The sequence below is a fragment of the Phyllostomus hastatus genome, unplaced genomic scaffold, assembly GCF_019186645.2.
Source record: "Phyllostomus hastatus isolate PE091 unplaced genomic scaffold, TTU_PhHast_1.1 phas_contig_62, whole genome shotgun sequence".
Taxonomy (NCBI): domain Eukaryota; kingdom Metazoa; phylum Chordata; class Mammalia; order Chiroptera; family Phyllostomidae; genus Phyllostomus; species Phyllostomus hastatus.
Window position 1 is genome coordinate 17074043 of NW_025333921.1, and position 22964 is coordinate 17097006.

General features: G+C 43.9%; 1 pseudogene; it reads left to right on the forward strand.

The window, feature by feature from the left end:
• The first annotated feature begins 936 nt into the window (after positions 1–936).
• Positions 937–22964, forward strand: part of LOC123825153 — a 160167-nt pseudogene continuing 138139 nt past the window's right edge.

Sequence of the window (22964 nt, forward strand, 5' to 3'; positions counted from 1 at the left end):
CTTTTGAAAATTCACGGGTTCATAAAAATATGTACACTATTTCATATAATAATTTTCAATAAAAATTTTGGCAAGGAGGCCGCATATAAATAAGAGGTTAGAAGACCTTCTCAACCAAGTTTGGAAACCTAGGAGATATTTTTGCCCATATATATGTATATATATACATATACATATATACATATATATGGGCAAAAATAGATATATGTATAAATATATATATATATTTAAATCAGTTTTATGGCAAAAGATACTGCAAGCAATGTCAAATGACAAGCATTAGATTTGGAAAATAATATTTGTCATGCAGCTGATAAACAAAGGTTGATAGTTGTAATATGCAAAGAGCTCTTATCAATTGCTAAGACAAAAAACCCAATGGAGAAATAGACAAAATAATGTGAATAGGCAATTCAGTGAAGAAAAATATCCAATTGTATGGCGAGATGTTCAAACTCATTAGAATGAAGGGAAATGCAAATTAAAATAACAAGATACTGGCATGGACCCTGCAGGCTGGCAATATTAAAAAGAGCACCTATACTTATTGCATATGGGAGAAAAGTGTGCTCTGAGTCATTGCTGGTGGAGGTTTAAATTATTATGATCTTTTTGGAAATCAATCTAGAAAAATCCATTACAATTAAAAATACATATGGTTTTTGACCTAGCAATTGCACTCCTGGGAAAATATTCCTGAGAAATAAAAGCATCCTCTATAGGGCCCCTGTACCAGGGTGTTTATTGCAGTATTGATGGTGGAGGTGCAAGCAAGCATGGTGCCTTGTGTGTATACAGACATGTGCACACATGTACACACACCCTGGAAACAAAACAAATGACTCTCAGCAGAGAAATGGTGTAGGTGACAGAGCTCTCCCTGAGGCTCATAGTCCAGAGGCCCTGTGGGAAGCTGTGGTCTTCTCCGCCTCAAGCATGGGGCAGGGTGGACTGGAAGCTCCCTGCCTCCTGCCCTTGGCCAGCAGTAGTGATCCCAGAGCAGGATCTGGAGGACAGATTGAGCACCTGGGACAGAGGTAAGGTCTTTCAGCAAGGTTCAGATCTGTCCCTCCAGGATCAAAGAAGGGACACCAGCAGAGGAGGATCACAGAGGTGGCTCTTACAAACATCCACTGTTGGTCACACATACAGTAGCTTACTTAAGCCAAAGCCAGGCAAAAAATTCTCTGCTAATTGAGGGATAAATGAGACATGGGATCAGCTACAAATAAAAAAAGCATGTCTTATTTTTAAAAACCATGTCTCCCTTCTGATGTTTGTGTTCAAGCCATGTCCCTATCCACCTGACAATCTCTTTCTCTTTGTGAATTAAAATGTGGCGTGAACTCACTAACGTTCGGTCAGCTGTAGGCAGCCCTGGCTGAGCTCAGGGAGGCAGCTCTGAGCAGGGCCTACACGAAATGGAGCCCCACATGGTGTATGTGTCAATATTTAAAGTTATAAATGAAGTCAATCAACTATTAGGTACAAATATTCTATCTTCCTACCTTAAAAATATACTTTCATAATATCAAATGTTTTTGGAAAGTATACATGGTTTTTATATGAATGGAAATGGAAAATTCTGTAAAGATAACAGAATTGAATTATTTTTGCACATATTTGGATATTCTGTTGATTGGCTGGTGATGTTTAGACAAGTAATAAAATCAAGATACACAAAAATAATAAAATATGACATATTTTTCATTAACTTTTTTCTTGCCTTCCATACTGCAAAGTTATTTGTAATGTTTTACAATCAATATTTTTATACTTTATGTTCTATTGATGACAACTTAGACATTTTTGAGTCAATGTAATTCTCAGATAATTTTTAGTTTCAGTAATAAGTGGATTGTCATCAAAGTCTTAAAAACCATATTTAAACTTGGAAGTGAAGCATGAATTGTACATATCCTGTTCAAATATTTTAATGGAGTTGTATGAGACAAATTAATCACAGAAAATATTACAAAATATTTCAGTTTTACAATATATTTACCTCTTACACTACAAATTTCATTATCTCTTAGAGTAATATCTAGATTCATGCAGTGATGTGAAGAATTAGCATCATGTATTTTTTTATACTTACATATGTAGATGGAGATTTAAAGGTAAAATAAAGTGTTAATATTGCACAATGTTCCTTAGCCACCATGTGCAATGTCAGCATCACACCGCTTCATGAGTTCCCCTGGACCACAAACTGGGTCTCAAAGGGAAGCGTGAGAATGGACATGTGGTCCTACCACGAGGTGACACCTTACTCTGCAAGAAACTGCATTCATGCTACCTGAGAGAAAGGCTTTGACAAATTAATTTCATTTGCCTTTTTTCTCACCTAAGTGCTTCTGTCACTCAGATCTTCCTCTTATCTGAAGTAGTGTCTGTCTCCGATCCTGGCAGAATGCAACCCAGAAGCCTTTGTGACATTCAGACACAGTTGCTTTTTGTGTTGAGGACCTTGGGCAGAAGCTGCAGAGTGGTGTTCTGGGGGCCCAATGGTGCTGTTACCTGCAGGCTGCATGCTGCTAGCTGAGCACCAGGTTACATGTGCTTGTAATCATTTATTTTCTGTGTATTTGTGATGTGGAAACGTCTAAAGGAGGGCTTCAGAAACTTTCTGTGGTGCAGGATTGGCTTTCAATTTCCCAATTCTTGAAACAAACCAATTCTTTTGTAAAAATCCAATAAAAATATATCACTACAAAAATGAAATTTGAAAATCTGCATGAAATATAAGGCTAGATTTTAAAAGATTCAACAGATGTAAACTCATTCTCAGTTTCTGCACGTAACTCATCAAGAACCAGTGCAGACGGTCCGCGGACTGGTGCTGCTCCGCAGACCACAGAGCCCTGGGGTGGCTCCTCTGCCTCTGTCTGGGGAGGCTTCTGAACTGCCCAGGCTGAATCCTACCTGATGGTCTCTCCAATCTCTGAATACTTTTCCTAAGTCATGTGGCTCTCATTTCAGGCCACCAAGCCCTCTGTTCTCTCTCCATCTGACGCAGATGCAGATCTCTAAGGTGCTGCCATCTCCATAAACCTCTGCAGTCCTTGCTTCTCCCTGAGTCACCCACCATCCGTATACAGTGAGGGGCCTTGAGTGTCTGTCATGTCTAGGGAGGAGACTTGGGAGCCAAGGGTCATGCTGAGAGTGATGTTGCCTTTGACACAGCCAGGACCACTCCCCACTCAGCTCCAGACACTGCTGGGAGTGGGGGTCAGGCTCAAGATGGTTCTTTTGCCTCTTGAACGTGGGGAATGTGGCTATTTCTCTAGCAGGGCCACCTGCAGAGGACAGGTGCATTTCTGCAACAAAGACTAATACTCTCACCTGTCCTTATTCTTAGGGGTTGGTGCTGGAACCTGGGGCTGAATTGTTTTAGTTGTCTTTGCTGGATGAGTCAGGACCCTACATCCAGGGCAAATGTCCATGCCACACAGCACAGGAAGCAGGAATTTGAGCTATTTATGAAGATCAGACCAGAAAGCCTATAGTCAGGTCCCAGACAGGCAGAAGGTAAAAGAAAAAGGCATGTACAGCTTGTCAGAGCTGATGTCCCCTCGTGGTGGGAGAACAAACAGAAGGGAAAAGAAGGTTCCCAGAACACTTGGGGCTTTCTCAGTGGAGGCAGGAATTGCACCCTGGGTGCGGTCAGCAGCAATTCCAGAGCTCACAGTGTGCTTCCAGAACTCCTCCTGCATGGGGTAGATACATGCCTTAAGATCATTCATATATTTTTTATCATCCACATTATTTTTTATGACCCAATTTAAAATTTTCTTTTTAAACATTTTTAAGTACTTTTATTGATTATGCTATTACAGTTTTACCAGTTATTCTCCCTTCTCCCCACATCGCCCTGCCCCCCAACCCTCCAGCGTCTACCCCCCTTAGTTCATGCCCATGGGTTGTACATGTAAGTTCTTTGAGTCTGTTTCCTATACCATTTTTAATCTCTCCATGTCTATTTTATGCCTACTAACCATGCTTCTTTTCCCTGTACCTTTCCCTCTCTATTCCTCCCTTCCCCCTCCCCACTGAACTCCCTCTGTGTGATGTCCATTTCTCTGATTCTGTTCCTGTTCTGGCTGTTTGCTTAGTTTTTGTATTCATTGTTTTTCTTTTCTTTTAGGTTCATTCATTGATAGTTGTGAGTTTGTTGTCATTTTACTGTTCATATTTTTTATCTTCTTTTTCTTAGATAAGTCCTTTTAACATTTCATATGATGATGGCTTGGTGAGGATGAACTCCTTTAACTTGACCTTATCTGAGAAGCACTTTATCTGACTTTCCTTCTAAATGAAAGCTTTGCTGGATAGAGTAATCTTGGATGTAGGTCCTTGCCTTTCATGACTTGGAATACTTCTTTCCAGCCCCTTCTTGCCTGTAAGGTCTCTTTTGAGAAATCAGCTGATAGTCTAATGGGGACTCCTTTGTAGGTAACTGTCTCCTTTCCTCTTGCTTTTTTTTTAGGATTCTCTCTTTATCTTTAATCTTGGGTAACCTAATGGTGATGTGCCTTGGTGTGTTCCTCTTTGGGTCTAACTTCTTTGGGGTTCTTTGAGCTTCCTAGACTTCCTGGGAGTGTATTTCCTTCACCAGATTGGGGGAGTTTTCCTTCATTATTTGTTCAATTAAGTTTTCAATTTCTTGCTGTTGTTCTTCTCCTTCTGGCACCCCTGCAATTCTGGTTTTGGAACATTTCAGGTTGTCCAAGAGGTTTGTAAGACTCTCCTCACTTTTTTGAATCCTTGTTTCTTCATTCTGTTCTGGTTGGAGGTTTATTTTTTCCTTTTGTTCCAAATCATTGCCTTGAGTCCTGGTTTCCTTCCTGTCACTGTTGGTTCCCTGAATACTTTGCTTTATTTCATTTTGGGTATCTTTCATTTGTTTTTTTCATTTTTTGACCAAGTTCAATCAGATCTGTGAGCATTTTGATTATCAGGGCTTTAAATTTTCCGTCAGATAGGTTGGCTATCTCCTCATTGCTTAGTTTTCTTTCTGAGGTTTTGCTCTGTTCTTTCATTTGGGCCATATTTCTTTGTCTTGGCACAGCTTTAAGTTGTAAGGGGGCAGGGCCTTAGGTATTCCCCAGGGCAGGACAACCCTCTTTGCTGCACTGCAGTGCTGCCTGTGGGGGAGGGGCCAGAGAGGGAACAGTGGGGCTGACCTGCTCATCTGTAGCCAACTGACTCTTTGTGTCAGACTGGCAGTATCTCCCACTGTGGCAATCACCATAGTCCACAGTCAGCTCTGAGTCTTTGTTTTCCCTTAAGTCAGCCCTCTCTGTGCAGCCCACCACCTCACTGCAGCCAGCTCTGCCCACCCGGTCTGTGATTCACTGTGGTGTTTCTCAGCCTGCCCCGTGTGGTCCGCCGCCTTACCAGTCTGGTTGTTCTCGTTGATTTTTTTTCTTTAATTCCTTGGTTGTTGGACTTCCATACAGTCTGATTTTCTGCCCATCTGGTTGTATTTGATTTAAGATTGGTTGTTATCCACCTTTGGTTGTGCGAGAAAGTGAAGGGTTTCTACCTATGCATCCATCTTGGTCAGAACCCTAAATTTTCTATTCTTTTCATTTCTCCTCCTAGATATTCTTGCAGTGGACTTAGCTTTATTCATTACTAACTACTGGCAATTCATTTACGCTTTCTCCTTTAATGTTTTAAAATTACAGAAGGAAGCCAGAAATATATAAAGTGAAAGTCTGTCTTCATCATCCCAATTTCCTCTGTGCCTCAATCCCACTCCCAAGAGTGAGGGACTTTTACCATCTATGAATAGTATGGCCTTCCCAGTTCCTGTCTACACATTGATAAGCACCTGTCTCTCCCACCACTCACTTTAGGGGAGGTACTGTCATGAGTAACCTTATAGAGAGAGCTAAGTGGAGAGGAATTGAAGTTTCTGGCCAGCAGCCATATGAGTGAGTTTGAAACCAGGTCCCACTCAAGCCTTAAAGTGAAACTGTAGCCCTGGCTGACCTCTTGACTGCAACCTTATGGGAGGCTATAGGCAGGACCACCCTGAGGAGTTCATGGCATCCAGAAACTGTGTGAATAGTAAATGTTTGTTGTGTTAAGCTGCTAAGTTTTGGAGTAATGGGTTACACTGCAATGTAATTACCACACATTCATTTCTCTCCAATTACCACATCATTTTTTAGTTTCTTTCTGTCTATTGCAAAGCTCTTCAAAAGCATTGTCTAGTCTCATCATCTCCATTTCCTCCCCCTTTCCCCACTCAATCCTATCTGTCCTAGTGTGTTAGCCCATGTCTACTACCTTTGTGATTAAAATGTGACAGGGCAGTGCTGAGTTTTGATTATTGCAATGTTTCTGTGATATCTGTCTTATGAACTGTTGCAGACCCTGTGACAAGGGTTCATGTGCATGAGATTTATTAAGGAAGATCTACTAGAAATTGGAAAGAAGGTGGGGGAAGCAGGACAGGGAAGAGGAAGAAGTGAACCAAGGGTGAAATTTCAGGCAAAGCCCAACTTTCAAACTGATCCTGGACAGCACTGGAGAAAATCATGCTTGAAAGTTTGTTCCACCTCCAGGCAAGAGAGCTGGGCATGCATACTGCCATCTAGTCAGTCACTGTGTTGGCCGCATGGGGGGCACGTTAACTCCCAGACACTTTGGTTGTCTGCATGTACAGGCAAAGCAGCTCTGGGAAGCCGAGGGCAATGCCAGAAGAAGATCACAGGTGCAAGCTCTCAGTGTAAAGCAGCTGGGCAGGAGCTGGGGTTGGGGGAGCACAGAGAGCCATTTCAAGGATCCTTGTGGGGGGAGGGTTGGACAGAGTATAGTCAATATTTGATAGAGCAGTGCTTCTTAAACTTTAATTTGCATTCAGTTTATCAGAGGGTCTTGTTAAAATGAAGACACTGACTTCGTAAGTGTGAGATGGGGCTGAAATTCTGCATTTCGAGCTTCCAGATGGTGTTCAATCTCTGATAGCAAGGAGCTACCATACCATTCAAGGGAACTACATATTACAGGAATTGACCCTCCAGTGAAAGAGCATCGTGCAGGTTCTTGTTATCTACTGCAGTGTACCAAACCACCCCGGAGAGAGCTGTTAAAAACACCGTGTGGTATTCAGCTATTCTTACTGGAGGGCTCCAATGCAGCTGCAATAAGGAGTTGGCTGGAGCTGTGGACTTCTGTGTGGAATGTCCAAGGAGGCTCACTCGCATGGCTGGCAGCTGACACAGGCTGTTGTCAGGGCACTCAGGTGGGGCTACAATGTTCATGCCTTCACATGTCCTCTCCACATGGCTTGAGCCTCTCATAGCATGGTAGCCGTACCAGGCTTTGTTTTAATCAGGTGTGGTCAGACACACAGACATGGAAATGATTGTCAGGGGGGAATATGTTTACACTTACTCTAGATGCCTAGAAATGTCATGCAGAGCCACATGAGGAAGCACCAGAGTCACTCAGGAGGCAGAAAGGGTAGGGAGGCAAACATACTCTTTATTGGAGTTTTTGCAGGAGGGAGAGGGTGAGGCAGGGTAGGTAGGCTGAGTAAGTTTAGGATTGGATGATTTGAATAATTTTGGTAGGCTTTGGCTCTAAGGATGGTCCTTTGTTGTCTGGTAACTGAGGTGATTATGGTAGAGGGAATATTGGTTTGATGTGTGAGAATATGATAAAGGAGATGGTTGGAAGTTGCATTGGTTGATTTGTGCATCAATGATGCATTCACAAGAGAGGCTGTACAAATTAGCTAACCTTTGGAGGATCAAGGTCCCAAATGTCACAGCCTCAAGAAAACAGAAAATAAGAAAATATAGTCAATAGAGTAGTGGGTTCTGAAAGGGATATGCCAAGGGTGAGCATTCCAAGAGTCAGGAGGCAGAAACTTCCAGGACAGTTAAAAGTTACGGCTGGAAACGGCACAATATCACTTCTGCTGTATTCTGCTGATTGAAGCAGACATTGCATGACTCAGATACAAAGGGCAAATAAACTCTACCTCTTGATAGGCTGTGGCAGGTTATACCATAGGGGACATGTGGGGTGCGTGGTGTTGTGGTGGCCATCTGTGGAAAGTATAATCTGTCACATGCATATCTTAACCAATGTAAATATCTGACAGCATTCAACTTGGTAGATTCCAGGTAAAATGCTCCAAACAAAAATATTTCAATGTGTGAAGGCTCTGCAACCACACTAATATGAACAGCAGGAAGTCCAGTCCTTCCAAGAGTTTCCACTGTCAGTATTTCCAAAGTTTTTGGGACAGTGTCCCCCAATCGGTGGTTTCATTTTCCGTGGTTTCAGTTACCTGCAGTCAACTGTGGTCTGAAATATTAAATGAAACATTTCAGAAATAAACAATTCATAAGTTTTAAATTGTATACCACTTCGAATAGTGTGATAAAATCTTGTGCCGTCCCACTCTGTCCAAACTGGGACCTGACTCATCCCTTTGTCCAGCATGTCTGCACTATATATGCTGTCCACCCATTAGTCACTTAGCAGTCATCTGGGTTAGCAGATCAGCTGTCGTAGTACCACAGTGCTTGTGTTCAAGTTATCCATATTTTACTTAGCAATGGCCCCAAAGCACAGAAGTCTCGATGCTGGCAATTTGGATATGTCATAGAGAAACTGTACAGTGCTTCCTTTAGGTGGAATGGTATGTATAGGAAAAAACACAGTGAAATATATATAGTGTTCAGGACTATCCATGATTTCAGGCATTCACTGGGGGTCCTGAAACACTTATGTGAATGCACAGGGACTACTGTGACACAGAAGGTGCCCTACACACTGCTCTAGTTTTTGCTCTTTGGTGCTCCCCTGCTGGCATATCAGAAGTTCAGATACTCCCTACCAGCCAGGATTCCAAACCTCTGCTCCCCACCCTCATCCCTGCCCTTGGTGACTCAAAGTCACAACCTTAGATTCGAGTGCCATTAAAATGAGCCCCTCTTAAGGATTTTAAAACGAGACGTCTGTTTGGAGCTGCCCAAGTCAATTAGATACATTTTTCTTTCCTCCTCCATGGAGTAAGAGTGATAATCCTTTTTTCCCCAGAGCAATGTGTGGGCACAGACAGGCGACTGCCAGCAGTGTCCAGGCCTGCTCCGTGGAAGGAGCTACATTGACAGCAGCTTTCCCCAGTGGCAATGTGTGGGTGAGGCTTGAAGAAGAGAGAGAGGATGTGGTTGTTGCCTTTTCCCAAGGCACATGGGAAACCCAGTGACCACCCAATAAAAAGGGCCTGTGACATTAGATTTTATGGTTTACAGAAACTGCCCTTTGCACAATTGAAGCATGGACATTTTTTCCTGTAAAGATGAATTCTTCCACTTCCTTGCTTTAGTCTGGGCCTCAGTTTCTTGTGGTCCAGTGAGTCCTGTGCACATGCGGGGCCCGAGTCCATCTCTGGGTGGAGCTGCCTCTGCTGGGTCTTCAGATGGACCTCTGGGCAGCCTCAAGTGCATCACAGGCTGCCTGGGCAGGAGTGAGGTGGCTTCCAAAGGCTCCTGCAGCCACCGTGACCACTAGGACTGTTCCCTTACCTTCAGCTAGACCTTGCACTGGGCCCCCCAGGAGCTCTGGTGCTCATTCATGAGGGGAAAGAGCAGGATGTGGAAAAATGGTGTTTGCTATTTACCACTCCCCACTGCCATCTGGAAAAGATGGAGCTCAGACTGTTAGTTGAGTGGGGGTCATGGGAGGGAGACTGAAAAATTGGAAGCAAAGTGGGGCAGAGTTACACTGCTCTGAGGAAAGAGAGGGACATGTATGGGATGTGGGTGGGTGGGAATGGAGACTGCAGCTCTGTGGAGAAAGGTCAAGGGCTAGGACACTGTGTGGCTGAGGAGCAGCTCTGCAGGGAGAGTGGAGCTGTCTAACTGGAATTTCTGTGGAGTGTGCTGTGTGCTCTGTGATGTGAACCTCTGCCACGTCTCCCCTGTTGAAACTTCAGAACAAAATCAATTTCTTACTCGGTGTGCTGGATTTTCTTTGGGGGAAAAAGAATGCTGAGTCTTGCTTCATGGTTGGTGGGGGGGAGATGAGAGGCTCCCACTGGAAGAGAACCAGGCCTGGGTGACGCAAAACTCGGGAACCTCTGCTCTCTACACTGAGAACACTGGGGATCAAGTCCCTTCTTTAAGGAAAAGAACAATTAATGTAGAGGGTACAACCAGGACAAAGGTGAGTGTGAAGAGGGTGGAAGTGTCCGATGCAGGTGGGAATGTGTGTGAGCATATAGGGAGGAGGGCTGAGGATCAGAGCAGCCAGAGATGGTGGTAGTAGGTGGATTAGGGCTGTGGGTAGGGCCTTGCACATCAAGCGTTCTTCCACATCTAGGGTTCTCCCATGTATCTTACCAGTCAAAATCTTAGGGTCATCCACACAGATCTTAGTGTTCCATGTGGCCCAGGCTTCATTCAGTATCACATTCAAAGTGACACAGTCCACTTCCGTTGTGTAATCCCTACCAGCTCCAACTGTCCAAACAGCCTGCAGTTCTACAGAGCAAGGTTGCCACCCATTTTCTATCCCTCCTGCTGGTGTAGCCACCACTTTAGGGCTTGGCCAAGGCATGGGACAACTCTAGGCCGCTCGGGACAGCTGGTCAGGCACACGCCAGTGGGAGGTGATCTAGCTCTGGGAGAGTGGTGTCCTATTGGCTGTAATGAGGCACGTCAGACACCTCATTCCTCTCTGTGTGTTCTTGCAAGAGGTCCCCAAGGAGCTTCCTGGCAAAGACATTTCACATTTTCTAACTACTTAGCAAGTGGTTTACAAACCCTACTAAATGCCAGCAGATTAGTCAGTGGAAATCCAAAACTTTAGAAAAAAATTAATTGAAAGAGCTATTGAATCGAGGAGGTTCTGCCTAAGTAAATATTTTCTCTGTGGAATTCTGATCTGCTCATTTAGTAATCCTAATTATGGTTTTGTTAATTTGGGGCTAGTTTCAGAGAAAGTGCTTTATTCCATCAGGACCGTCACTAGGTTAAGAGGATTTTGTTTTTCATTTGTGTTGTTTCAAAAGAAATTCATTTTTGCAGCAGCTTTAGCTATTCTTTGCTTATATCTGTCTCCTTGCTGCTCAAGGCAGACAAGAAAATACCTCTGGCTTTTGTTAGTCCCCATGGCTGGTCACGTGTATGCCAACTGCGCTCTCCCTCTACCTCGGCTCCTGGGGACTCACAGCAGATACAGGCAGAGGTGCCTGTGCTGAATTTGTCAGGAGTTCCCATTTTCTTCATGGCCTTTCAAATGATGTTCAGAGCAGATGTCAAGTTCTCTCAGGCCTTGGGGGCTTTGTGTATGCAGTGTTGTTTACCTGCAACACTCCCCTCCTGTTCCTCTTTACCTGGCTCTCTCTAAGTCATTCTTGGGTTCTTCGTTCATCTATCACTTCCTCTGGGAAGTCTTCTTTGACCCTATGTGTATATCCATAGCCATGAACCTGTCTTCTGAACTCCAGACCTGTGGAATCATTAGTATCGGACATTTCATTCAATATCTCATGGGCACCTCAAATAAATTTGTCCTAAATTGAAGGCATCATTGCCTTTTCCTTCCTGCTTCCTTCTCTTCTCCTTAAACCTGCTTCTTCTCCAATGTTCTGTGTCAGGTAGGGCACTCTGGGCCATAAAGTCATCAGCACCAGAAACCCAAGAACTATTCCAGAATCTTCTCTTTCCTTTATTTCTATGTCTCTCTCAATTCTACTACAGTTTTACATCCAATGGATCCCATCTCTTGAGTTTCTCATAGATCTGTTCTTCCTGTTTTCTTTCCCCCCTGTTATGTATGGAATGTTTATGTTCCTTCAAAGTTTATGTGTTGAAACCCTAATCCCCAATGTAATAATATTTGGTGATGGGACCTTTGGGAGGTAATTAGGTCATGAGGGTAGAGCCCTCATGAATGGGATTAGTGTCCTTATAAGAAGAGACACAGGAGAGCTTACTTTTCTCTCTGTTCTTCGCCATGTGAGAATACAGTGAGAAGACAGCCATCTGTAAACCAGGAAGATGGCCTTCACCGAGAACCTAATCATGCTGGTACTCTGATCTTGGACTTCTAGACTACAGAATTGTGAGAAGTAAGTGTTGTTTAAGCTGGCCAGTGCATGGTAGCTTGCTATATAGCCCACTGAACAAAGACTCTCTTAGTTTGGGATGCTAACTTTGTTTACTTGGAGACTGCATTAGTCTCCTAACTGGCCTCCCATCTCTGGTCTTGTCTTTGATTGTAACCACCATAGTGATCTCTGATGTGAATCATGCAATTTTAGTTCCTGCTCTGGATTCCTCAGTTTCTACAACCCCTATCCTACTGGATGTAATATAAACTCTCATCTGGTTCTTGCCTATTTGTCTAATTTTATCTTCTGTCACTTTGGACCAGTCAGAACTCTTTAAATTGCAAGGGGAAAAAATCCCAATTTAAATTAACTTAAGCAAAAAGGAGATTTATTGGTTCATGTAACTGAACATCTGGGGATAAATATGGCTCAGCTTCGGGCATGGCTGGGTCCAAGGGCTCAAACAATGTCATTAGAAATGAGCTGTTTCTCTCTCTCAGCTCACTTTTTTCTTTATCAATTCCCTTCTATGGCAGGCTTCTCTTCACGTTGTGGTAAGATAGCTGTCACAGCTCCAGACTGCTACATCTTCACAGGAACAAATCCAGTAGAAAGAGCATCCTTTTCAAGCAAAATCCCAAGACTGGCTCTGGCTGGTCCTGATTGACTTGCCTTGGGTAAGGTGCCCACCCATTAACCTATCAGAGTGACCAGGAGCAGGTGCTGCTCTGATGGTCCAGCTCTTGAGATGCCCCTCCAACCCTGGAGCAGGGTTTAGGATTGGTGTTTCCTGAAGCACATGGAATAACAGTGGGAGGGCAGCTTTCCAGAGGGAAAATGGAGAATGACTCTGGGAGAAGCTAGAATGCAGATCAGGCAGGCCAACAGAGCTGTGCAAGCTCACTCCCTGCCTTGCAGGTCCACTCCTCCTGCTATCTCTCTTTCCAGCCCTCCCTCCTCGACTACTTTCCTATCAATTTGTCACCTAAATTCTGCCTCTCTAGGACATCTTACCTAATCTAATCCCCAGAGAGACTGCTGCTTTTCCTTCCTCTGTCCCTGTGCCCCTTGAATTACAGCAATAGTTCTGGCACATTGTAACCTTGGATGCTCATGTCTCTGGACGCTGAGCTCCCTCAGGACAGGGACCCTTTCTTTACATTTTGGTATTGCTTGTGTTACTGAGCTCAAGGGGCTCACCATTTGGGGTGCTGTATTCAAGAATGAGATGTGGTCTACTCAAGGTAGTTTCATTTACTTGCAGCAAGTAAAAGAGGCAGTGGATTCATATCCAAAACTCTGTCTTCCAGAAGGGAGGCTTAGCCATTGCTTATATACACTGTTTGCTTAATTACACTTTTATTTCTTCTTTTCAGTTGGCTTCATTTATCCCATTGAGTTCCTGTCAAGCTCATCCTATATACAGCTGGTCTGCAAAATACTGGGCATTTTAATATTCAACAAGGATAACATTTAGTAATAACATTTAGAGCTGCTCAGACCTTGAGACCCTGTCCTACCGACACACTTGTACCTGGTATAGGATCTGGCCTACAGTGTCTGCCTGGTAAGAGTTAAATGAAAGAAGCTCTAAGGAGAATGCAGATGGACCTTCATTCTGTGTACCATTAAGAAGAGTAGATAGCATTGTGGATAACAGAATCAGGGTCTGTAAAGTGCTCCATAGCCTGAAAAAATAGATTGAATATACTGAGAAGAATTGAAATAGCACTAAGTGTGGAGTCCTGTATTTAGGTCTAAAAAAGGTTTGTTTGGGGGTTGGGAGGGGGTGGTAGGAATATCAGGAAAAGAAACCTAGTAGTCTTTGTGTGGCTACTTAAAAACACTTATATGACTTTAGGCCACATTATTGGAAACATACAAACCCCTCCACCTCTGATTCTTGGCATATCACCAATATCAGTACACACAAGTCTCCTTCCTTATTTTGCTTGTTTTTTTTTTTTAAATTTACCTTTTCTCTCTCCATTCCTTGCTTGCCTAGAATACATTCTTCTTATTTGTATGTCTTCTTATAAAGTGTGTATTGCTGTTGTTTTAAATTTATATAATGATATGATATCATTGAGCTCATACTGTCTTATTTTGCCCACTTAGCACTTTGTTGTTCAATTTCCATTGGTATCGCCATGGGTACATGAAGTTCATCGTTTCTAAATGCTTCTAGATGCTGAATCCCCCAACATTTCACCTAATGACTCCCCTGATCATTAATTAGGTACTCAGACTGTTTTCGACTTCCTGCAATCACAGACAACTGCAATGAACATCCTTGTACGTGTCCCTTATGGACCCATATGAGAAAGAGTTTGGGATGTATATCCAGGCGAGGATCTGCTGGGTCAGAGGGTAGTGCATCCTTACCTACCCAGGCTATCCAGGCTGCTGTCTTGTGCAGTTGCTTTATTTGACATTTTCACCAGTGATTAGAGTTCTACTGTTCCCATGTCTCTGCCCACATTGGCAATCATTCAACTTTTCTTTTTGCCAGTCTAACATGTATGAAGTAATCCTTTTTTGTCACTTTAATTTGAATTTCTTCGGTTGCTGGTTTGGTTTGAGCATGTTTTCTAATCCTCCTTAGCTTGTTGAGTTTCTTCTCCATTATTTCCTGGCTGTTACTTTTTCCTGTTGTTCTATTGTTGTATCTGCTTTGATTTGCAGGAGTTCTCAGAATTGTCTAGATATCAGTCCCTATTCCACCTTGTTTTGAATGTAGCAAATGCTTTTCAACTGTCCTGTACACTCTGATCTGACAGTCTGGAGAATCATGTTCCATCCTGGGAGTCATAGTTTAAGAGATACGACAAGGCTGGCACAGAGAAGAGAAACTTGGTTTGTGACCCTATCATAGGGTCACATCAGATAAGAGTGTATCCAGGGAATGGAATTTGCAAGGACACTGATTCCAGATAATATAAAGATGGAATCTGCAGTGATCAGAGCCACCTGGTGGAGTGGCAGTCAGCGCCCTAGATGGTGTCAAGCATGTTGAAACAGCATATGGTTCCTTGAGTGGCTGCTGCAGGGGGGTTTCAAGTGTTAGATGGTTCCATCCAACTGTGAGATTTTGCAGAATGTTTGTGAGTCATCATGTGCTGAATGACAGAGAAGGAATCATAGAAGAGGAGAATAAGGGAGAAACACAATATTAATAGCTTCAGTTCCTATCTTAGTTTTCTAGGATGGCTACAACAGAATACCATTCACTGAGGGGCTTAAGCATCAAACATTTATTTCTCCCAGTTCTGGAGCTGGGAAGGCCAAGATCAAGGTACTGGCAGATTCTGTGTCTGTTGAAAACCCTCTTTGTGGTTTATAGATAACCATTTTTCTCTGTGTCCTCATGCAGTGGGGATGGACAGAGACCTCTCTGGGGTCTATGTTATAAAAGTACTAACGCTATTCATAAAGACTCCATTCTCATGACCTAATTACCCCCAAAGGCCCCACCTCCTAATGTCATCTCATTGGGGGTTAGCATTTCAACATATGAATTTTGGGACACACAAACTCAGCCTTTTTCTTATCCTCCAGATTCTCCATTACCACAGTATGGCACCTCTCACTGCCTTGTGCTTTGTAGGAGCTGCATACACCACTTGTACCCAATTGTGTTCATATGAGCATTTGTACATCAGCTGACCCACATAGACCCACACACAAGTACACAGGCACACACACATTGCCATTAATATTGTGTCCTCCAAATATACATGATACTACACACATACACCTGGCCCCACACAGTGACTCACACGTATTGTGTTTGCTTCCAAAGGCTGGGGGATGGTTTTGAGTTCAGTGTGAAAGGCCACAGCAGTCTGTGAGCCTCCCTGGGCTAGCAGCCCAAGTCTCTGACCTTTCAGTCTGCCAGTACGTCCGAGGGAAGTGGACCTGTATTCTGCAGGAAGGTAATATCCTCATTCCACAGGCCAGGGTCTTGTGCAGGCACAGGGAGATTGGGCTTTGCTCCAACCCTCTCCATTCTCAACTTGGTGTCTACCAGAAGGCTTCTTCAGCTAAATAAACCTCTGGAATTTGGCCTCCTTACTCTCAAGAAGCCAGTCTACCAGACAGTTGTTTCCTAATGTAGCATCTAGGTCATTGAGCTTCTGGGTCTTGTACCTTCTTCACCCCGTCTTAGGGCTACTCACTTTTCTAAGCACATGTGGGTGATATAATTCAGGGCACTGCAGCTCCAAACAATGGAAGTTGTTTCTGCAGGTGAAGATAACTCTGGATAATGCTCAACAGCCTGTGGGAAGAGCCAAGCAGCTGAGAAGCACCCCTGTAGAGCAATGGGCAAAGAATTACAATCAGACAAGGGACTAAGGAACTTGAAAGACTAAGGAGTATTTGAAAAGATGCTCGAACTGCATTATTGATCAAAGAAATGCAAATTAACACAATAATGAAAGATTGTTATGTGTTACTGGCAAAAAAAAGAAGAGAGAAAGAGAGAAGGAAAGAAAGAAAGAGAGAAAGAGAGAAAGAGAGAGAGGAAGAAAGAAAGAAAGAGAAAGAAAGGGAGAAAGAAAGAGAGAAAGAGAGAGAGAAAGAGAGAGAAAGAAAAAGACAGCTGAATAAATAGCAAGTGTCTGTAAGGTTGTGGGAATGGTGGAGCTCTTACCACCTGACTCCAAGCTCGCTCTCTGCCCACAGACATGGAGAGAAGGTGCTGGCCACAACTTCCTTCCTAGTGATCTTTGAGGTGCTTGGGCCTGAATACCTGAGAGCTGTGAAGGTCTAGGCCAGCACTGCCCAGGCGCCCTCCCAGACTGTGGAGGCGGGAGAAGGCAGGGCGCTGCCCATCCTGACTGGGAGGAGCCTTCCCAAAGCTGTCATGGGAAACTTAGAACTGATGTGCCATGAGGAGCCTTGCCCCAAGTGATGACACACTGAGCCTCTGTCTGCCCTGGGATCTGCCCTGGGGGAGGGAGAGTGGTCACCAGGTGGCTCTGCATAACTTAAGGGACTCTTGAGCTCAAATTCTGGCTGATCATCAGCCCCCAGAGGCCTGCAGCAGGCAGCCAGGTACTCACCAGACTGATGCATGATTTGATGCATGATTTGAATGCCTGTCCAGATGAGTTTGAGAAGCACTGGCGTGGAGGGAGGAGAGAACCAAGGGCAGAGTGTGGAGGAAGAGCTTCATGGGCATGTGTTCAGAGAGGACGGGGAGCCCCTGGGTGGAGGCGCAGGTCCAGGAGCCTGGCAAGCCAAGTAACGGAGATAATGGGCGAGAGAGGGCCATTCGCTTCACGACAAGGCCAACGAGAGACTGCGAGAGATCATGAAAAGGTTTTTTTCCCTCTTAAAGGCTAACCAGTATTCAGGTGTGACTGAGGAGAACAAAAATTCTGATGTTGTGAACTGAACAACCCACTAAAATACACATGCTTCTAAGTCTGAGGCTCATTCAGGGAAAAACCAGTAAGTTTGTCCAAGGCCAGAAAGTGTCCAAAATCCTTCACTGTGAAACTGAAAAAGCTGGTGTTCAGGCTGCCTGTCACCTACCAGACCCAATAAGCAGACACAAGGATTGAATCTTTATGGGAGCTTTATTCAGATGGTCAGCAATCTGAAAAGACTGCAGGTTTGTGCCCTAAGGGTTTGTACCCTAACCGACTATCCTATATTTCCTTTCAAATCCGCCTTTTTATAACAGAGAACAAAGTGCATTCAGGGTTTTGAAATGCAGGGAAAATTAGATACTCCCCCAGCCCCCAGTACCCCCCCCCCCCACTTCCACCCCAGCCCCACCCCGCAATATTCTTGCCCTGGACAGTTAGCTGTTCCCAGGGGCGGGTGGTCATCTGTCTCTCCCTGGAACACAAAGGCCCGGATGCCTCTACTTGTCCCCAGGTGGTAATCTTTAGCAGTGCCCCAGGAGGTCGTCTGTCCCTCCTGGGAGCCAGGATGGGCCTTATCTGCAGTTTCTGAAACAATAACTGTAACACATGCATTACCTACTAGGCTTATTAGCTATTTACCTTAAACTAAAATTTTCCAACTCTTGAGTCCCCCATCATTCCCCCACTGTTAGTTTTAAAATATCTTATTTCTGTGAGATCAGTTTCATACAGAAGTATTCATTTTGCTGTTGAGCGTGTAACTTAGCATTAGACCGTCTGGTAGGGGGCTTAGGAATACATTTACTGCAGATCTGCATAAAGGGGCATAGTGTATGCAACAACAAGCTATGATGCTGAAATAAAATGACAAGAATAAAAACAATAAATGCCCCTCAAAGACCAGTGATACTACGCAGCCAGGAGATTAGTTTAGACAAGTCAATACCAAATGATTCCTCTCTTTGTTTTATATTGGACACTATATCATTTACTTGCTTTAACTTTATGTTCTATGAGCTGTGAACTATCAGTTAGGTTGAAACAGCAGAGTCCTCTAAATTCTTTGCATCCACAGTTATGTCTTAAAAGAAGGTAGACTATAGCTGCTTGATTCTCTAATACTGCTTCTCTAACTTGTCCTAGTTCTTGACTAATGGCACTGATGGCTTGTGAGGTGGCATTTAAAGCTTTTGCCATAACACAGGCTAATCCACTTATTTCTACATTCAAATAGGTTACCATGGCTTACATTACAAATATAGTTAAAGACACATTCAGCAGGGCTAAAGAGATGTAAATCATTGTTACAATCAGGTGCAAGGAAGAGGTACCTTCGAGCCTGGGTTAGGTGGGACTTCTGAGGCGTAAACACCATCAGTCTTCCCAGAGAGCACGATCCCCAGAACTATTTGCTGGAACATAGGAATAGACAGTCCTTCCACATATTAGAAACCATCCTGCAGGCAATTTAACATGAGCAAAAACATAAGATATATCAGTGGTGGTGGTGCAATTCATCTCCACACCTGCTGAGAGCACAAAACAGTTTTTATTACAGTTGACAAAAGTTGCACACTCTCTAGATGGGGCTACATGAATGACCTTTAAGGAAAAGATTTCCCCATCTTTTAGGTCATTTTCTTTTTGATATGCTCAAACACAGTATAATTTTTAAGGCTAAGAGAGTACACACATCTATAAGGCATGAAGAGACCGTTTGTTCAATGTAAGTTCCTACTGCAAGACAAAAGTCATAAATATTTAGAACATTTTTTGCTAAATATACCCAAATATTTTAATCTTATTTGAAAGGAATAAGTTATCCATTAACAGGGGGTTAAGCAAGAGGTAATGAAAAGAACGTAAGTCATTGATTTTGAAAGATGAATTTCAGGTCTTAAGGTTCAGTGGTCCATTGTTCCTCCAGTGCTTTCTTTACTCTGGTTTTATTCCTGCCAACTTCACCACAGTGGGGGTGCTGAGGAGTATGTCCCAAGGTCCAGTCCACTTTTCTTCTAGTTGGCTTTCTGGAGATGCTATTGTCCAAGTCTTGAGGAGCACCTTATCTGCAGGCTCAAAGGAATGCAGTGAACCTGTAGGAGAGAAGTCTCTGATACAGGCAAGGTCATTAGTTACAGCTGAAATCTGATGTAGTGTTGTACATATTTCTTTGCTTTCACTTTTTGATCTAGATACATATCTCCCACCCCAGTCATAGCCTGAGATTGTTGCCTGTACACAATTTCATAGGGACACAACTGAATCCCACTTCGAGGAACCACCCTTATCCCGAGCAGGGCAACAGGCAAAGCTTGATCCCAATGGAGATGAGTTTCCTGACACAACTTGGCTATATTTTTCTTCAAAGTGTGATTCATCTTCCTAGCTTCCCAGAGGCCTGAGGTCTCTATGCCATGTGGAGTCTCTACTTGATTCCTAAAAGTCTACTAACCTGTGTAATTTCTGAAGCAAAAGCAGGTCCATTATCACTCTAGATGCTTCTGGGGAAGCCAAAGCGAGGGACTATTTCCTTCAGTAAGCTTTTCACTACTTCGAGGATTTCACCATTCTAGTAGGATAGGCTCCTACCCATCCTGAAAAGGTGTCAACAAAGACTAACAAATATCTCCACCCTCGGACCCTTGGCATCTGGGTAAAGTCTATTTTCCATCCCTCAAGTGGGCTCTGTCCTTGGTATTGTTTCCCTTCTTTCTTTGGATGGGGATCTGTCTTGGGGTTGTTCTGGCACACAACACATCTAGCAATTATTTTTCATGCGGCTTTAGCAATTCCAGGACCTGTGAGCCATGGTTTGACATGGGTGGTTAACGAGTCCTTTCCATAGTGAGTGGCCTTGTGCAAATGCTTCATGACTGGCTCTACTAAATGTTCAGGAAGCAATGTGGCTCCTTTCTTATTCTTTTTCCATCCATTATAAGGACCTTCTTCATCAAAACTCCAACTCTCAGCTTTCTCTAAGTCTGCAGTCAAATATTCAAAGTTGAAATGTGACAAGTCTGTAACAGGTACCAAAGGCATTAGAAACGTTCCTTTAGCAGCTTCTTTTGCTGCTTGATTGGTCAGACTGTTTCCTCTAGCCACTGCAGTGTCCTCTTTCTGGTGCCCCGGCCAGTGCATAACTGTCATCTCTAAAAGTTCCTGAACAGCTTCTAATGATTTTAAAATTTCTGTTTCATGTTTAATTTTCTGTTTATTGGAGATTAATAGTCCTCTTTCCTTCCAGATGGAACTACATTTAGGCAAAATTAGGGAAGAACACCTCAAGTCAGCATACACATTCACTTTCCTTTTTGTGTGACAATTCTAATGTCCTCATTACTGCAATCAGTTCAGCTTTCTGAGCAGAGGTTCCTGGTGACAAGACCTTGGCTTCTATTGTTCCTTCCAGACTCACAACTGCATACCCAGCCTTTCTGTTTCCTTTGTCCATATAGCTGCTTCCATCTGCATAGAGTGCAGTCTGCCTCTTCTAGAGGACAGTCCTGTAAATCAATTCTGCTAGAACACACTTCATCAGTTATCTCAGCACAGTCATGCATTAGCACCGCCAAGTCAGACTCTGGGAGAAGAGAGGCAGGGTTTAACTTACAGTTTTGAGGGAGACGTTGAAATTGTCAAGAATTGCTTTGCACCTGCCCCTTCTTCCAGCAGTGAGCCACAAATTTCCCTTTTGCTCCAGCAGGCTCAACACTGGCTGGGGTGCATAAACGGTGATAGGCTGTCCCAGGGAAAATTTTCAGCTTCCTGTAAGAGCTCACAGGTGGCTGTCTCAGCTCTCAAGCAGGCTGGTCTCTGCTGGACAGTGAGATCTAGTTTTCCTTGACAAGTAAGTGATGAGTTGCAGAATGTCACTAAGCATTTGGGTGAGGACCCCTAGGGCAATGCCCTGCCTTTCATGAGTGTACAACTGAGAGGCCTTTCTTAGGTTTGGAAGCCCCGTGCTGGTGCAGAAGCCAGGTGCAGCTTCAGGGACTCAAGAGCCTGGCGCACCTCTTCATCCATTCTAAAATGATATATACTGGTCCCTTCAGAGTTTTTCTGGTTTAACAGATCTGATGTAGAAAATGGAGCATGTGCCCAGTAATTTCCAGTGGGCTGGCCCTCTGGCCCTACTCCCCCTGGACATTTTTGCTCTGCCCTTGTAAGGGCTTTTCCTCCACCGAGTTTGGTTCCCTGACAGGCTCCAGATGGTGAGACCAGTTCAGGCTCACTTTTCCCAGTTCCCTCAGCCAAGGAAGGAGGAAGATCCCCTGGGGCTGGAGGGGCCGTTGAAACCCTGAGCACACTCACAGCAGCCATGATAACCAGATCTTCCTGGTCCCTCTTCTCTGAGCTTCTGCTGTCTTTCACAGGCAAATTCCCTTTTCTCTGGACCATTAACCTGTTTCCTTTTAATTCTGCATCTTATGTAATCTCATAAAAGCTTCTATGTAAGGCATTCCATCCAACTTCCCTGATCTTTGACAAAACAACTCTAGCTACAGTATAATACAGTAATTTAAAGAACCATTGTTATAGTAAAAAACCATTTTCTTTTTAGTCATTGGTTTATAAGCATAAGTTGAACAATTAGCCAAAGCTCACCCCAAAGGGCTGTTTTCCAGAATGGAGGCTTTTCACCCTGTTCTACCAGACAGAGCTCTGTAAACAAGAAGGTACCTTAATTATAGATGGCCGAAGTCATGACCTGGGATTGTAGCCTGAACCAGAAAGAACAATGATTCAACCAAATATCAAAAACAATGGGGAGTGCTGAGAGTCGGAGGAGGAGAGTCTTCAAGTGATATCACTTGGAAGCTGCTAGAGAGTCTTCAAATCCTCACCTCCAGGCCCCCTTCCCCCAGTCCAGGCAGCCATCAGGACTCCCCACCAATACCCGTACTTACTGGAGAGTCCCAAAATCTGTCCCAGAACAGAGTCACCAGAATATGAAACCAGCGTTCAGGCTGCCTGTCACCTACCAGACCCAATAAGCAGAGACAGGGATTGAATCTTTATGGGAGCTTTATTCAGATGGCTGGCAATCTGAGAAGATGGTGGGTTTGTGCCCTAATGGACTGTCCTACATTTCCCCCCCCCCGCCCCCCCCCCCAAGCCATTCTTTTTATAACAAAGTGAACAAAGTGTGATGAGGGGATTCGAAAATCAGGGAAAATTAGATTAAAAAAAACTGCAGCATTCTCGCCCTGGGCAGTTAGCTGTCTGTCTCTCCCAGGAACATGAAGGCCCGGATATTCCTAGCTGTACCCTAGGCCGTGGTCTTTAGGTGTGTCCCATGAGGTCATCTGTCTCTCCCAGGAGCCAGGGTGGGCTGTACCTTCAGCTCCTGAAACAATAGCTTTAATATATGCATTACCTAGTAGGTTTATTAACTATTTAGCTTAAACTAAAATTTTCCAACTCTTGAGTCCCCCATCAACTGGTTGCTTGTAAGGACGGGTTTCACTGGGAAAGGTAGTGTGTATCTTCCTGACAGA